General features: G+C 35.6%; 1 protein-coding gene across 7 annotated transcripts in view; it reads right to left on the bottom strand.

Annotated features, from left to right (window-relative positions):
- Sbf2 (SET binding factor 2) overlaps positions 1 to 14943 on the bottom strand; it is a 497072-nt gene that overhangs the window by 203438 nt on the left and 278691 nt on the right. The gene's annotated exons all lie outside the window — the stretch shown is intronic.

Genomic DNA, 14943 nt, shown 5'->3' with positions numbered 1-14943 from the left:
GTCTTTTAAAAATTTTTTTATTTTGAGACAGAATCTTGCTAAGTCACTAAGTTTCCCAGGCTTCCCCCATCCTGGGATCCCTTTGCCTCAGGTAATTACACATGTGCACCACTACATGTGGCCTACTTTGAGCCTTCTTTAATGCCTCTAACACCAAATTATCAGTTCCCTTGGCAAACTACTTTCTTCATTTTTTCCCAAACAGGTCTTTTTTTTCCTGTCTCACAGCTTTTACACTTACCTAGTTCCTCTACCTGGAATGCCAATTCTCTCTTGAATTTGTGTTTCTTTACTCGAATGCCATTTTTCTGGCCACTCTATCCGAATTTATACTCTCTTCCCAACATATTCCTTATCCTTATTATATTTTTCTTATATATGTACTTACAACGCTCTTATGTATTAGTATTATGATTTTATTTAACACAGTTACTGTCTATCTTCTCACTAAAATGAAGCTTCATGGGGTCAGATATTTCACTGAATTAAAACTATCAACACAAACATATCCCCAACACAAACGCATACACACAGAATATTTTTGTTCTCTGCAGTACACTGATAACATCTACAAACAGCGTGGCATAGAGCAGGCACTCTGAATTCTTTTCCACTTCATTCTAATGAGTAGAACATAATGTTGAATACACACTAATATTGTAATAGTATAACTACCTGTACTAAATGATTTAATTAAAATATTTTCACTTGTTTGTTTTTCATTTATATATTTTGGTGCTGAGATTTGAATCCATGGCCTCATACTTGCTACCACTGATGTATACACCAACTCCTATTAGCTAATACTTTTAAAGACTCTTAGAGCTGGCATGAACTTTTACCTGGTACCCCATTAAGTAAGATTCTAACTTCAAATACTACAGGTAGAGGGGAATCTATTCATTCTGTACTTTTTTTTTTTAATTAGGGAAGGCTTATTTACAATCATTCTTCAACCAATCCTAATATTTATTATCTTTTGCAACCAGAAAATTCCTTATACCACTGAAACTGTCATTTTTGGTATAGATTAAGCTCAGTACTACTCCATACATTCTCCTGACAAAAATGTCCAGCTATCATTAATTATTATAAATATTCCCCACATTTCTTTTTCTTTTTTTTTTTTTTTTTTTGGTTATGTGGCCTGAAAAAGGAAAGCTAGGCTCAGACATGAAATAGTTAAAATATCTCAGTAATATGATGTAAATAAGACTGCTTTAAGCATCAAAAATCCTGGGTTCTGCTTCTACACATCAATGTGATGCTGGACAAATAAGTGTCTCTATAACATACACTGAAATTTATCATAATTGATGAGTTTCTGAGGTGAAGTCAAATTTTAAAAAATTGTTCTTATCAAAGTAGCCTTCATACATGCTTTGTTTTTTCCCCATATTACTAGCAAAGACAGGGAAAATAAATTCATATGTCAACTCTAACAGGACACTTGTTCTAAAGCACACACTGAAAAAAAAAAAAAAACTTCTAAAATTCCAGATTCAATAGTGTAGCAGGATACAAAGCCAATACACTCAAAAGTCAATAGCATGTCTATACACCAGTAACAAACTCACTGAAAGGGAAAGTAGAGAAATAATACCTTTCACAATAGCATTAAGAAAAATGAAACAATTAGGAATCAATCTAACTAAGTAAAAGAAAAGCCCTAAAATGAAAACTATGGTGTTCTGAAAAAGGTGACTTGAAGGGGCTATTAGACAATGGAAAGATACTCCCTGTTCCTGGATAGGAAGAATTAATACAGTTAAAGTGACTATATTTCCAAAACTATTACAGAGATTTAATGTAATCCCAAAGTAACAGTAACATGTCTTATAGAACTGGAGAAAACCCTATCATGTTGTTTTGAAAGTCTACATTGTTACTGTTTTGGGTTTGTTGTTGGTTTGTCCCTTTTGTTTCCTTTTTTATTTTATTTCTCTTTTAAATAAAATAAAATAAAATAAAATAAAATAAAAAATGAGAACTACAGAAAGCAACCTTAAAATTCATGTGGAAACAGAAGAGACCTACAATAACAAAAAGAATTATGGGCAACATGGGAAAGGGAGGGGGCATCACAGTCCCAGATATGAATTTGTATCACAAAGCTATGGTGATAAAAACAGCATGGTACTGTATTGCCAAAAACACCCCCAAACAAACAAACAAAACCAGACTTGTGGATCAGTGGGACAGAATGGAAGATACAGAAATAACTTCAGGCACACTCAGTCACCTTATCTTTGACAAAGGGGTAATCCCTTCACTGGAGGAAAGATAGAATCTTTAAGAAATGGCATCAAGAAAACTGGTTATGCACACATTGAAGATCAATCTAGACCTATATGTCTCACCACATACTAAGCTAAAATCAAAATGGATGAAGATCCAAACATGACCACAGAAACACTCAATCTTTTGGAAGACAAAGTAGGTAGAACTCTTGAAGACACAGTTGGCAAAATCTGAACAAAACATTGACTGCACAAGAAATAATACCAAGAATCAACAAATGAAATCATGTCAAATTAAAAAGCTTCTGCATAGCAAAGAACACTACAAACAGAGTGAAGAGACAACCTACAGAATGGAAAAAAAATTTGCCAGATACTCTTCAAAGGACTAATATCCAGGGTATAGCAAGTACTAAAAAAGTTAGACCCCCCCCAACTTAAAGATTCAATTAAAAAATGGGTATCTAAAATGAATGGACACTTACCAGATGAAGAAATACAATATGGCAAATAAACACATAAAGAATGTTCAGCATCACTGGCCATTCAAGAAATGAAAATTAAAACAACACTGAAACTCTATCCCACTCCAGAAAGAATGGTCATCCTTAAGAAATGAACCAATAAGAAATGCTGGGAACTGCAAACTGATATAGCCACTATACAAATCAGTTTGGAAATTTTTCCTCAAAGCTAAAAATGGAAATTTCATTTGACTCAGCTATTACTATTCTAGGTATCTTCCCAAAGGAGCTAAACGTATCATACCACAATGTCTATAGCAACACAATTTACAATACTAAGTCCTGAAAACAGCCTGTACGTCCATCAACAGATGAATGGATAAAGAAAATGTGCTATTTACACACAATGGAGTTACTCTACCAGAAGTGTAAACTTGAGTCATTCATAGGAAAATGGATGCACTGTGAAACCATGTCAAGTGAAATAACTCAGACTCAAGCATATTACATAGTTCTGTTGCATGAAAAAAAATCTATGAAGTACAAAATAAAGGACAGACAATTTGACTTAGTACAAATGTCATACATGTATTATATGTTCCTTGGCCTTTAATCTGTATATATGCTAAATGAATCTGATGCTCAAAAAATAAGACAGACTAAAGGAGAAAAGAAAGAGAACTGAAGTGTGTTATGTACATAAACCAAAACCCCACAGTGAATGTAATGACTGTATATTATAAACATGTACTAAAACAGAATAAAATAAAATAGTTAAAAAATAAACCTCTGACTTATAAACATCACTTGTCTATAGTGTCTGAGATTGCTTTGTGCAGAAAGTAGTCTGATGTCGAATCTTAGAAAATCTTTAAAAATTAATATAGTATAATGATTGGTATGAGTGAAGGATTAAAAATACAAATGGAACAGAATGGTCAGAAACAAGACTAGATGTGAAAATGTGTTTTAAAAAAAGTACAGTAGAGGGGCTGGGGATTTAGCTCAGCGGCATAAGCACCTGCCTTGCAAGTAGGCAGTCGTGAGTTTGATCCCCAGTACCGATAAAAAGGAAAAAGACAAAAAAAAAAAAAAAAAAAAAAAAGTACAGTAGCATAACAATTCAGAGGAAAAGGTTACATAATTCAGTGAGAGCTGTAGTATACTAAAGTACTATACTTCATGATCTGACTTCAGGATACCTTTGCCATGGAACACAACACTGCATTCAGTGGTCCCCTCCCTTACTTTTCTACTGTAAATTTGTTCTTTAGCTTAATAGTAGCTGTTGCATCTCAGTATCTTTCCTGAGGGATACAGGAGTCAATCTATGTGTTTAGCTACTTTGGTGTGACAAAAGGCAAGGTGTACACACATGTGCAAAAGTGGCAAAATGGTATTTTTACCCACATTGTGCTCCATCTAACTGATTTTGTGTATGCTTACTTGCATATCACAGAGGGTCTAAGAGACCCACACCACTCCAGGATTTGTTAAAAAAAGTTTTCTTTTGGCTTTGCTGGTAGAAGTGGCGCAGCTTAGTACAACAGCACACAAAAAACCAGATCTGCAAGTTTTGGAAGAGGTCAAAAGTGAATCATTAGATTACTCCTGTACCCATGATTAAGATAATCTATTATGATAAAATACATGCTTTCATTACAAAAGAGTAGAGTGGGTGGGTGATTGATGATTGATAGAGTTTTGCCCTAGAATAAGTTACAGGACATTATAGGGGTGGGAGGCTGAATCTGGGATGTTTACCCTGAGGTCACTTCCTCCTTCCCCTTTATAACTTCCTTTTTCCTTGCCCCAGTGCATGAGAAAAAACTTCCAATCAGCTCCTTGCGAGTCATCAATGTCCACCCTAAGCATCACCTCTGGTCAGAGGGTATATGTATATCCCATACTCCAAGTTCTGGTCATTAAGAAGCCAGACTGCCTTTGGTTGTGGGTCCCTGTCTACATCCTTGGTATAATAAAGGCCACTTTTTACTTTTATATTTTTGCTCTTTATTGTGCCGAAAAACACTAACAGTAAATGATGATTTTGACATCAACCCTGTGACAGTGTCACAAAGACAGTGAAATGCAGCAAGAATGAATTAATAATGATGCAAGGAATACAGATCTCCTTGTTTCAGATGATGAAAAAAAAAAACCCGAAATGCAAGCACATATTTGACTAGTCAAAATGTTGCAAAATGGCCATACAACCAAATGGAATAATCCATTGTTAGAACTAGGTCTGAAAATATAGTAAGGGTCTTTGCAAGGGTGAAATGTATTGGATAGAATGTCAGTACTGCCATTCAGTGTTGGAAATGGCAACAGACAAAATGCTATAAAATGCTGTGAAATACAAACGGCTGAACTGCAACCATTCATAGGTCCACTATACTTAGCAGATTATTCATGGTAACTGCAGGAATGTAAAAGACTTATGCAAAAGGGATGGGTCAAAATGTGGCATAAAAATTTATGCCCTTGTAGATGCAAAGACTTATTATGTTTTAAATTTAGACATTTATCCTAGAATTCAGTCATTGGGTCCTTATTCAAATAAATGGAGTGATGTTGTAAACAGACTTGTTGCTCCCATATCCCAAACTTACTGGAATGTGACACTAACAACTGGTTTACTGGTTTCCTATTGATACTACATTTGCTAACAGAACACAAGTTGACCAAGCTAGGAAATGTACACAGAACAAAGCAGAAATTCCAAATGAAATGTTCTAATTCCAAAACAGAGAATTGTATGGTATTATCTTTGGATTTCAGAAAGATGTAACATTGTCCTCCTATATGGCAAAGAAAAACTGTTACTGCTGATGTTAATATTTCACCATAATGGGGAAATATTGATAGGGAAACCTCAACAAAACAGAAGCCTGAGATGGAAACTTTCTACAACAAACCCAAAGATGGAGTTGACATTGTTGATGAGTTACACAGCACCCATGATGTCACTGGAAACAAAAAGCATTGGCCAATGGTTATGTTTTACTTGATCCTAAACATATATGGCATAAATAGTTTCATAGTTTACAAAGAAAATAACAAGTGCAAAATATTATGGAGAAATTTTCTTAGCAGACTGGGACTGGAACTCAAAAGAGATCATTTATATCAGAGGAAAAACAAAATGTTTCTTCCCTGGGGACTTAGACAAAAAAATTGTGGAGCACACTGGTGAGCTGATAGATAACCAGGCAGGTGCAGCATCACAATAACCTACTATGACAACAACAAAAGAAAAACAACAACAAAAAAATGTCAAGTGTACCCTACAAGAAAGGACAGGAAAACAAAACATACATGTCAGTGTGAGTCGTGCTTGTGTATGGAACATGCAGTTGTCATGTGTGATGACCGCCTTGGGTATGACAGTTGGAGGAAAGATTATTTCTGTGGTTGACTTTTGTTTGGTTCACACTGTAGTGCACATAGGTTTTATTTTTGATATTTAGCTTTTAGGTTTTGCAAGCAAGTAAACAGCTGATGTGAAAACACTGATGCCTATTCTAAGCACTCATTACATATTGGATATTTTATTGTGATACCTTATACCACTGCTAAGTGTACATTGTACAATACAGTAGGAAGGTCCTGAAAAAACAGAAAGAAAAGAAAGGTGACAAGATTGCCACATAAAAAGGGAAAGCTAAGCACATGTGCTGCCAGTGTGACACTGGATTATGTAGCTGTAATGTATGAAGATTGCCTTGAGTGTGACAATTGAAGCAAAGTTTATTTTCTAGTAGAATTTTATTGGTATTTTCACTGAGTTCATATAACTACACACTGCATAACATAATAAGAACCTCCGGACAAAATAGCAAGACCACTGAGATGTCAAGTATGTCCTACAAAAAGGCCAGGGAAGCAAAAAGCATGTGTTGTCAGTATGTTGATAAATGTGTATTGCATATGCTGTTGTCATGTGTACAGACTGCTGTTGGTATGATAACTGAAGTAAATATTTTTTTTATAAAGTATTATTGGTATTTTCATTGTAGCTCACGTAACAATCTGTGTTGTTCTTTTTTAGATTTTATTCACCAGAACATAGTTGACATTGAAAGTTTTGATGTTTTATAAACAATATTTTTGTGATTTGTTTACTGTTAAGTACTCACTCATAAAACTCATAAAAACTAATACTTCACCAATAGAAATATTCTAAAGAACATTTATGTGCCTTTATGACAAAACTAATGTTATGCTCCACAGGCTCAAGCCTGGCCACTTACTAACTGTGTGACTTGGTACACTGTCAATTCACTCACCACTTTGCATTTTAGTTCTTTTATCTGTACTGAAGCTAATCACAGTATCTATGTCATAAGGGTCTGTGAAGATGTTGCATGTTGCTACAGGAAAACTCTTAAAAGATGATCATACACATACACTATACCTTGCCATAATAAATCTAGACTTTTCAAATGTTTAGACTGTTTTATTTGAAAAATACTCACTATGTATTCTCTGCTACAGTACCGTTTTTGTTGAACTGCAACCATTCCTTTTCCCCGGTCTTGTGGGGAAAGATATCACTAGGTACTTGTATTTTTATAATAAGAGTATTAGTACTACTAACACTACTAATACTACTACTGCTACTAGTAATAGTGCTAGAGGTAGCACCCAGTAAGGGTTTAACTATAAGTAACTTATTACATAAAATATGATAGTATTGTTTATTAATTTTCCCATAAGCAATTAGAAATATTGTAAACCTAGCTAGGTGTGATGGTATATGCTTGTAATTCCAGCACTTAGGAAACTAAGGTAGGATGACTGCTGTGAGTTCAAGGTCAGCCTGGGCTGTTCAATGAATTCAAGGCCAGATTGAACTCCATAGTGAGACACTAGCTCAAAAAAAAAAAAAAACAAAAAAAAAAAAAAAAAAAAAAAGAAAAGAAAAGCAAAAAGTACTGGAAATGCAACCTATACATAATTCAAATTAACGAAAGCACTGTTTGAATAAAAATGTTAAAAGTTTAGTCTATCTGTCGTTATATAGAAATTCTACAGCAAAACATAGACTATGGGTTAAATTTACTAAGTAATGATAATTGCAGCTTTGTTTAGAAAATTCAAAAAGACTCATACTTAAATCCAGTATTTGGTTTCTTGGCTGCTGTGTTTGTGTACTGCTGCCCCCTAATGGCAGTAGAATGAATGTAAAACACCACACTTGCCATGTTAAACCTAATTTCATCCCATAAGAACTTTCATTACAACAGCAGCAATAGAGGGGGATCAGGTTAGGGTTTATCATATCCCTACAAACTGTGTTTTTAAAATCTCCTCTTACTTTTCTCCAAATGAGTTTGGAGTGCTCCTTTGTATGTTAGTGAGTTCATTAAAAACTGCAGCTTTATTACTGAATTTCACAACCAAATCTATTTTTTTAACAGTATGAGCAACAGCCAAATTTTCATCTCTGCTTCCAGAGAAATGCAAATTCAGACTAATAGCCAATGAGTTAGACAGTTAAACACTTAACAGTGAACATGGCAACACTTTTGCCTAGACAACCAAAATGAACAATGCAAGAAGTCTACCAAAATGTCTTATCTTAAACAATGAATTTTGAATTTGGATAATGATTTTCAATCCTGATTTGAAAGTACAGTATAGTAATGGGATATTCAATGATTTTGTCAGTTAAAACAATGACACATGTCAGCTAGTCTAGAAACATGGAATTTTCTCTTTGTTCTTCCCCTTGGGAAGGCTAAAGAATATGTTAATGGCTTATAGAATGCAAGGTTGAGAATACACTTCAAATAAAAGCAAAGCAAAGTGAAGCAAAAAAGCAAAGCAAAGCAGTTCAATTCCCAATGGAAATGCAAAGTAGGCAATAGTCACAATGAAGAAAAAGAAAATTTTTTTCTGCACATCAGTCTTAAAAGTGACAAAGCAATGTGATCTTATTAATGGTTATCAAGATTAATTCAGGGGAGAAGTGGATTTGAGGCCTCTACATCTGCCTCCACATCCCGGCTGCACTTGGAGAACTGTGGAGCTTCCAACAAGTAGGCAGGCGCATGCTATGCCCGGAGACCAGCCTGTTTGGGACTCCCACACCTTGCCATCGGTGTGCAGAGGAGGGGCTGGGCAGATCTGTGGGGGGGGGGCCTGCATCCGCCTCCCCGTGTGTCTGGAGGTCTGTGGATGTCTCAGCGGGCAGGGGAGCATCGCAGGTTCCAGAGGCCCCATGGCCTGTGGTGAGTGCTCAGCGCACTCTGCCCAAAGCCCAGACTGTTCGGGTCCCTCCACGCTTCCGGGTGCAGTGAAGTGGAGAGGTGGGTTTGAGGCCTCTACATCCGCCTCCCTATCCCGGCTGCGCTTGGAGAGCTGTGGAGCTTCGAATAAGCAGGGGGGCGCACAGTGTCCCTCAAGCCCAGCTTATCTGGAACTACAGAGTTCTAAATAGGCAGAAGAGGGCCATTGGTTGTGCAGGCCCAGTGCAGAACTGGGGTAACGGGGTGCCAGAGTCTCAGGAGCTACAAACATAGAAGGGGATTTCCAACAGACCCTGAGGAAGCTTTCACTTGAAACACAGAAATATAGGAAAATGACAAAACAAAAGACTAAATTACAACCGCAACCTCCAGCCCATCTCAAGAAATCCTAGGAGGGATGTATATAGAAGAAAATATATGCCATTCACCTCAAATATTGGACACAATAGCTACTGAAATTAACAAGCAACTCCAGGAAGCTTTAAAGAAATTCAAACTTGAAATAATCTCCCAGGTAAAAGGAGAAATGATAAAAGAAATGAAAGAGATTCTGAATATATCTAAAGAAAACACAGTTAAAAAATTGGAGGAACAAAACAAAAAGATAGAATCCCTAGACGAGCAATATAAGAAACAAACAGAACACATAATGCAAATGCACAGAGATATACAGGAAACAAAAAACTCCACTGAAAGTTGTAAAAACCGCCTCAATGAAAGTGAAGATAGAATTTCAGACCTTGAAGGCAGGATTGCAGCTAGTGAACAGGAAAGGAAAGATCTTTGAAAAATAACAAGGAATCAGGAAACAACAATTCAACAACTGCAAGACGATGCAAAGAAAAATAACGTAAGAATGATAGGGATTAATGAAAAAGAAGGAGACAACATAAAGGATGTCAAGAGGATATTTAGAGAAGTAATAGTTGAAAATTTCCCAAGCATGAGATCAGAAACCGACATCAGGATCAGTGAAGCATTTAGAACTCCAAATAGTCATAACCAAAATAAAACTACACCCAGACATATAATAATCACCATCCTAGAAATCCAACACAAGAACAGATTATTAAAAGCTGTCAGAGAGAAAAGACAGATCACTTATAAAGGAAAACCTATCAGAATCACAGCAGACTTCTCAGCACAAACAATAAAGTCAAGAAGAGCATGGAGTGAAGTATTCCAGATCCTAAAGCAAAATGATTTCCAACCTAGACTGATGTACCCTGCAAAACTATCATTCAAAATTGATGGTGAAATACGATACTTCCATGACAAAGAACAGCTGAAGAACTTCAGGAACACCAAGCCAACCCTGCAAAAAATACTGAAAGACAGTTTAGATACACAAAGGAAAAAACCACTAAGCACAGCAGATAATTAAACAGAGCAGAAAGATAAAGATGCAACAGCAGAGAGATAACCTTCCTACAATTAACCAGCATTTAACAGTAATAACCATTAATGTAAATGGCCTCAATGCACCAATCAAAAGAAACAGACTAGCAGAATGGATCATGAAACAAAATCCAACCATATGCTGTTTACAGGAAACCCACCTAACCCAGAAGGATACTCACAGATTGAAAGTCAAAGGATGGAAAACAATACTTCATGCAGCAGGAATCCAAAAAAAAGCAGGAGTAGCCATTCTGTTTGCAGATAACGTGAACTTTAAACCAACAATGACCATAAAGGACAAAGAAGGTCACTACATACTTGTTAGGGGAAAACTCCAAGAGGAAGAGATAACTATCTTAAATATATATGCACCAAACTCCAGAGCATCCAGTTACATAAAACAACTATTAAGAGAAATGAAAACTCAAATTATCAGTAACACAATTGTAACAGGAGACTTTAATATGCCATTGACACCAAGGGACAGATCAACCAGACAAAAAATGATCAAAGAAATAACAGAACTGAATCACACCTGCGAACAAATGGATTTGATACACATATACAGAATGTTCCACCCAACAACATCAGAATACACATTCTTCTCAGAAGTACCTGGATCATTCTCTAAAATAGACCATATATTAGCTCACAGAACATATTTAAACAAATGCAAAAGAGTTGAAATCATCCCTTGCATGTTATCAGATCATAGCGCTCTGAAATTAGAAATTAATGATAAAAGATACTGCAAAAATCCCGCAAACACATGGAACTGAATAACACACTCTTGAGTAATCAGTGGGTCACAGAAGAAATTAAAGAAGAAATTAAACAATACCTAAAAGAAAATGAAAATGCAGATACAACTTACCGGAATTTGTGGGATGCAATGAAAGTCGTCCTCAGAGAAAATTTATTGCACTGAGTTTCCACATCAGGAAAACAGAACGAATACAAAAAAAAACTTGATGCTACACCTCAAACAACTAGAAAAAGAAGAGCAAGTCAAGCCCAAAGCCAAAAGAAGAGAGGAAATTATAAAACTCAGAGCAGAAATCAATGCAATACACACTAAGAAAACAATCACAACGAATCAAAGAGTTGGTTTAAAAAAGGGAAGAAAAAGCTCAAATTCATGCCATAAGAAATGAAAAAGGTGAAATCACTACAGACCCAATAGAAATACAGAAGATCATCAACACCTATTTCGAAAACCTCTACTCTCAAAGGTTTGGTAACACAGAAAAAATAGACAGATTCTTAGAAACATACGAAGTACCAAAGCTAGATCAAGAGGATGTAAAACTGTTGAATTACCCAATCTCTGTTAATAAAATTGAAAATGTAATTAAGTCCTTACCTACAAAGAAGAGCCCAGGCCCAGATGGATTCACTGCAGAATTCTACAAGAAATACAAAGAAGACCTAATGCCGACACTCCTCAAACTATTCAATGAAATTGAAAGGGAAACAATCCTTCCTAAGTCATTCCTGGAAGCAAATATTACTCTAATACCAAAACCCGAGAAAGACGCAACTAAAAATGAGAACTACAGACCGATCTCCCTAATAAACACAGATGCAAAAATCCTCAATAAAATATTGGCAAATAGGATGCAGCTAATCATCAAGAAGATTATACACCATGACCAAGTGGGATTCATCCCAGGAATGCAAGGATGGTTCAACATACGTAAATCAATAAATGTAATCCACCATATCAATGAAGCCAAAAGTAAGAATCACATGATCATTTCTATAGATGCAGAAAAAGTTTTTGATAAGGTCCAACATTCATTCATGATAAGAACTTTACAGAGAATTGGAATAGATGGTCTTTACCTCAATATAATAAAGGCCATTTATGACAAACCAACAGCCAGCATCATACTAAATGGCCAAAAATTGAAAGCCTTTACTTTAAAATCAGGCACAAGACAAGGATGTCCTTTATCACCACTCCTATTTAATATAGTACTGGAAGTACTAGCCAGAGCAATTAGACAAGAGAGAGAAATAAAAGGGGTAAAGATAGGAAAAGAAGAAGTTAAATTATCATTGTTTGCAGATGACATGATACTCTACATAGAAGACTCCCTAAACTCCATTGAAAGACTCTTAGATACAATAAGTAAATTCAGTAATGTAGCTGGATACAAAATCAATACTCAGAAATCAATAGCATTCCTATACACAAACAACAAAATCACAGAGAGGGAAATAAGAGAAACCACACTCTTCACATTAGCAAGCAGAAAAATAAAGACCTATACAAGGAAAATTATAATAAACTGAAAAAACAAATTGAAGATGATCTCAGAAAATGGAAAAACATCCCTTGTTCATGGATAGGAAGAACAAACGTTGTGAAAATGGCCATTCTCCCAAAACTGTTATACAGATTCAATGCAATCCCAATAAAAGTACCATCAACATACCTTATAGATCTAGAGAAATCACTCCTAAAATTCATCTGGAACCAGAAGAGACCTAGAATAGCAAAGGCAATTCTAAGCAGCAAAGGCAAGGCAGGAGGCATCACAATCCCTGACTTCAAGTTATACTACAAAGCAACAGTAGTAAAGTCAACATGTTACTGGAATCAAAACAGAGCCGAAGAGCAATGGAATAGATTAGAAGATACAGCCACAACTACAAACACACTCAACCACCTTATCTTTGATAAAGGAGCTAAGCAGGTTCACTGGAAGAACGACAGTCTCTTTAATAAATGGTGCTGGAAAAACTGGCTCTCCATTTGCCGAAAACTAAAGCTAGACCCATGTCTATCACCATATAAATTAAAATCTAAATGGGTCAAAGATCTGAATATTAAAACAGAAACACTAAATCTATTGGAAGACAAATTGGATAGAAACCTTGAAGACATAGGGGTAGGTAGAGAATTCATGAGCAGGACTCAAAACGCATGGGAAATACTTCCCAGAATCAATAACTGGGACCACTTCTTACTAAAAAGTTCTGCATGTCAAAAGAAATCTCCAGCATAGTGAAAAGAAAACCCACAAACTAGGAAAAGATTTTAGTGAACTCTCTCAGACAAGGGACTCTTGTCTAAAACATATAAAGAATTAAAAAAAAACTTAGACCCCTAAAATTCAAAGATCCAATCCAAAAATGGGCATCTGAGATGAATACGCACTTCTCAGATGAAGAAATACAAATGGCAAATAAATACATGAAAAAATGTTCATCATCATTGGTCATTAGAGAAATGCAGATTAAAATCACACTGAGATACCGTCTCACTCCTGAAAGAATGGCCAGGATCAAGAAAACCAATGACAACAAATGCTGGAGAGGCTGTGGGGAAAAAGGAACTCTCCTACACTGTTGGTGGGAGTGTAGACTGGTACAACCTTTGTGTAGGCCAGTCTGGAGATTTCTCAAAAAGCTGGGATTGGAAGTCCCATTTATTCCAGCTATTCCACTTCTAGGCATATTCCCAGAAGAACTGAAAGCATCATACCACAGTGATACATGTGAAGCTATGTTTATAGCAGCACAATTTGTAATCGCCAGATCTTGGAAACAACCCAAGTGTTCATCAACTGAGGAATGGATAAAAAAGTTGTATTTCTATACAATGGAGTATTACTCAGCCATAAAGGATCACATTGAGATATTTATCAATAAGTGGGCGCAGCTTGAGACCATAATCATAAGTGAAAGAAATCAATCTCGCATGTGTGAATACCAAATAGTTTCCCTAATGTAAGTAATGATTCAAATATATAAAAATATCTGGTAATAATGATTCCCCATTATGTGGCCTTGAAGCCTTATAAAGTATTCACTTATTAATTGGAAAGGCTTTATTCTGGGCTTCTTGATATGGAAATATTTGAAGCTGTAGTATATGAAGTTTTACTCAAATATTTCAAGGAAAAAGACAGACACTATGGTAACTACTATTAAGTCGGGTTATTTGGTGTCGAAGCACTAGGTTGCTGAAACAGTCATGCTTTGACCTGTATGGTTATATTGTTATGTCCTGTTTTATCTCAATCTCTCCCTTATTCATTAAAAAAATTATTTAGTTATTTTTTATGGTTTTTTTAATAAGGGGAAAAATTTAAAAAATTAGCAGGATATTTAATAGTTACTTTTTTCGATTTCCTATTAACTTGTTTTGAAGTCCTGTAATACTCCCCCTATCTTGTTTTGACTGATTAGACTCTGTTCCATTCCGTAGGATAGTATCAAGTTTGAGGGTATAGGCAACTACTTTGAAGGCAATAAGATTCACTAAGATGCCCATTCTGATTTCAATATTGTCACCTTTGGAAGTCCTGTAATGTTTACAATGTTTTAGTTTTATTGGTCTTGTTCTCTACTGTTTTGTTCAACTTTATAATGTCTAATGAGATAGACAATTCTTTTTAAGGAAACAAGAGACATTGTTGATAATCATTGTTGATAACCTTGTACTCTGTTTTATATCATGTGCTATGTCTATCCTTGGTTTTGACTGACAGCTTTGTTTTGCCATATTTGACTTTATTCTCCCCCCCCCAAAAAAAGTAATAAGAACTAAGGAGCAATAAAACCCAAAAT

Source organism: Cavia porcellus, unplaced genomic scaffold, assembly GCF_034190915.1.
Source record: "Cavia porcellus strain 051 isolate PalLab524CR breed Dunkin Hartley unplaced genomic scaffold, mCavPor4.1 scaffold_6, whole genome shotgun sequence".
Classification (NCBI taxonomy): domain Eukaryota; kingdom Metazoa; phylum Chordata; class Mammalia; order Rodentia; family Caviidae; genus Cavia; species Cavia porcellus.
This window is presented reverse-complemented; position numbering and strand designations above follow the sequence as displayed.